Genomic DNA, 4,043 nt, shown 5'->3' on the forward strand with positions numbered 1-4,043 from the left:
GGGACACTGTGGACACACCAGGAGGAGTGGGGGGACACCGAGAGGCTGAGGGAGACGGGGGCCCAGAGGGGCAATGGGACGCTGGGGGGGCGAGGGGACACAGGACAACGAGGTTGCAGGACACTGGAGGTACTGGGACAACTGGGGACAAAGGGACACAGGACACCATGGGGGCACCCAGGTGGGACAGGCACAGGGGGACACGGGGGGAGACGTGGGAACACGAGGGGGGACACAGGACACCAGTGGGACACTGGCGGGGGGGACAGGACACTGTGGAGGAATGGCAGGGATGGGACACGGGGGACAGGAGGGGGATGGGGACAGGAGGGGGACAGGGACGGGGGGGCCACAGGGCTGGGGACGGGGAGGAAGGGGACAAGAGGGGAGGAAGGGGACACGGCAGGGGGGGCAGATCCGGCTGCTGCTTCCTGGAAGGAAACAGCGGAAACGGAGCTGGAGCTGGAGCCGTTCCCACGCGGCAGCAATGGGGCAGCCGGGACCCCCACGGGGCACACGGGGGGGACGTGGGGGGACACACACGCCAGCCCCACGGGACCCTGCCCTGGTGCGGGGCCCGTGCGCGAGGGCGTGCGAGGGGCGGCGGTGCCCCCCACGTGCTCCCCGCGGCACCCTTGCCGTCTCCCGGTGAGAGCGCGAACGGTGCACGCGTAAGGCCTCGCTCCACGCGAGCGTGCAAGCGGCGCACGCTCAGCCTTCCCCCCCCCCGCAAGTGTGCAAATGCTGCACGTCCACCGGCTCCCACCGCGCCAGCGTGCAGTGGGTGCGCCCTCGCTGCGCCCCTCCACGTGCTCGTGCAAAGGGCGGGACCCCCCTCCCGGGTGGTGGGACACCCCCCCCGACCGTGCGAGGCGGGTGCCCGGGCGCGCGAGGGGCCAGGGGGGCGTGCGCGGGGGGCCGGGGGGCCTCGCACGCCTGCCGTGGGGCCGGCCGCATTCCTGCGCCGCTGATGCAATGGCGCCCGCCGCAGCTGGGCCGGGGGCTCGGGGGGCGCGGGGGGACCCAGGCCTGGGTGGGGGGAGCAGGGGGAGGCCCCAGGCGCCTGGGTCCTCTGCCAGCACCCTGCCATGGGTGCTCCCCGCCGCTGCTCCCCCTCCCCGGGGAGGGGAGGCGTGGGAGCTTGCACACGCGTGTGGGTGCAGGGGTGCGTGTGCCCGCCGTGGGCGCAGTGCCCGTGGGGACAATGGGGATGTTTCCGTGGCCGAGGGGGGAAGTGACCGGCGGGCGGCGAACAATGCGCTGGCGCCGGGGCCCTTCCTGCCCTCGCACGGCCTCGCGCGCCCGGCCCCGTGCTGGCACCACCCTCGCACACACGCGTGTGTCCTGGCGCCATCCCCTTGTGCACGCGTGTGTCCCGATGCTGTCCCCTTGTGCACACACACGCGTCCTGGCCCCGTCCCCTTGTTCACACTCATCCCCGTGTCCCCGCGTGTCCCTGCGCCACGGGATGTGCCACTCGTGCCTCAGTTTCCCCTGTGCTCTGTCCCCACCCTGGGCCTGGAAGAGTCTGATTTGGGGCCACGCTCATCCCCACGGGTCGTGTCCCCACGGCCCCCTCATCCCCATGGACCCCATCCCCAGGACACCCCGTGGGTGCCAGCCCCAGAGCCACATGCCCTGGACACCCACACCCCACAGCCCCCCCCCCCGACCCCGGACACCCAGTGGGTGCCAGCCCCACGGTCCCATCCCTGGGACACCCCGTGGCCCCCCACCCCTCCAACGCTCTGATACCCTATGGGTGCCATCTCTACGGTCCCACCCTGGGTGGGCTCGGGTGCTGCCGGCCGAGTATGGCCAATGCCGGGGAGCGTCCCTGAGTCACCGCGGGGGCCGGGGGGGCCCAGGCCTGACTCACCGCCGCCACCAGCCCCTATATAGCCTGGGCCGACGGCGGGGCCACGTCACCCCCGGGCCCCCCCGGCTGCGGCAGCGCCTGGGGCTGCGGGGGGGGGGGCCCCATGGTGTTCGCACCCCCAAGAGTTGGAGGAACACAGGGTGACACTGGGGGACCCCACTGGGTGCGGGGGGCACGCGCCGGTGCCACCACGGCAGCCCTGTGGATGGGGGCATGGGTGGGACTCCCCGGGTGCCCGGTGGGTGCCTCAGTTTCCCCGGACGGGGGGCACGGGCGCTGGCGTGGCGCCCCGGGGCTGGCGCGGAGCCCGGGAACGGGCGCGGATGCGGTCCCGCGCGCCGGCTGCTTCCCAAAAAGGCGCTGGAGGCTGCAGGCGTTGGGGAGCCGGGCACCCAGCCAGCCCCGGGGGGCCCCTGCGCCGGCGGGGGCCACGGGCAGGGCCCCGGGGCAGAGGTGGCACTGCTGTGGCTGACACACACGTGTGCTCGTGGCACCGCCGGCCCCGGCGTCACCGTGGGCACTTGCAGTGCCGGCGAGGGGAGTGTGCACACGCGTGTGTGTGTGTGGGTAAGCGTGTTACGCAGCCCCGGGCAGAGCTCCGGGAGACCTGGGGGCACGAACATGAGAACCCACGGCACGCACGTGGTGTGCACACCCCCCTTGCACACACGTGCACACCCACCACACGCGTGTGCATTCACACACGGCCCCACCAGCCCCTCCCCCGGGAAGGGGGCTGCGCACGACTCCGGTTCGTGTCACTCCCGCCTCGGGGCTGACCGGGGGCACAGGGACCTTTTCACCCCCCCACTTCTGATGTGGCGTGGGGACACGCTGACGTCACACGGGGACACCCCCCACCCCAGCCTCCTCCCACCCCCTTTCCAGTGCCCAGATAGTGGGTAAACCCCCCCATAACGCGGCTGCGATAACCCGGAATCAAACGCGGGGCGTTTTGAGGCCAGAAACGGCAGTTTTAGTGCTCACGAGGCAGGGGCCGGGCGCTGCCCAGCCCTCCTCACCCAGCCTTGCTGTTTCTGGGCGTTTGTCCTTTTTCTGCCTAATTTCCGGCCTTAAGGAGTCCCGCTCGCCCTGCGGAGCTGGGGCCAAGGCCTGGCGGCGCCTGCTCCGGGGCAGGATCTGTCCCCGAGCACGTAGCGAGAGCCCAAACCTTGGTGGGAGGGATCGCGCCGACCTGCGGAGATAAAAAAAGCAAAAGGTGTAAAAACGCCCCCCAAAAAAGGCTTTTCATGCGGGGAGTGAGCCCTCCCGCGGCACCCCCCGTTCCCCAGGGTGCTGCTGGGGTGCATGGGGAGTGGGCGGGTGGATGCCAAAGGGGACGGGGCTTCTCCAAACCCCCCCGGCCACGGCTCCCACCCCGGAGACTTTCAGAGCCGAGGCCTCGGCGCAGCCATTTGCCTGCGACCGCCAGACGCTTGCCGGTTCCCTGCCCTCTTCCTTTTCCTGCCGCTTTCAGACGGAGTTTGACGGTAAATGGGGGTTTTTGGGGCTTTTTCTGTGTGTGTGTGTGTCCCTCCGGCAGAAACCAGCCAGAGCGTGACGCCGGGCGCCGAATCACAGCGGGGGAATGACGTGGGTTAAGACGAAGGGAATTTTGTACTGGGAATGGCGTAGAGGGGACTGGTGTGGCTGGGGCTGCTCGGGCAGAGCCGGTACTCACAGCCCCGCTGGTCACCCCTGCCTGTACAGAACGGGGAGAAGCAGTTAAAGCACATGGGACAAAGCCAAAAAGGCATAAAATCTCCCCAAAACCGTAGCGGGGAGAAGCCAGGCGATGCGGCGGAACCCTCCAGGAATGGGGGGGAGCTGGGTGGGAGCCAGGAGCTGCCGGCCCCGACGCGCAGCTGTGCCATGGCATGGCTCGCCCGCTCCACAGCTCGACGATGAAGGTGACACGTATCTGTGCCGCCACCAAAAAAATCCCGACTCTTCCTCTCCATGTCCCCGTCGAGGGAAAACCTGAGGGCTCCCACTGAGGAGAGGCTCTGGGATCCACGACTCTCAATGAGAGAAAATAATGGCAAAATAGGTGGAAAACAGGGGGAAACGCCTGTTGTTTCCTATCCGGCTCACGGATGAAAATAAGCCAGCCCTCCAACCTACCCGGCTGGATCCACCCTCCGAGCAAAAACTCCCGGCAAGT

This window comes from Phaethon aethereus (assembly GCF_964289735.1).
Source record: "Phaethon aethereus genome assembly, chromosome: 29".
NCBI lineage: Eukaryota > Metazoa > Chordata > Aves > Phaethontiformes > Phaethontidae > Phaethon > Phaethon aethereus.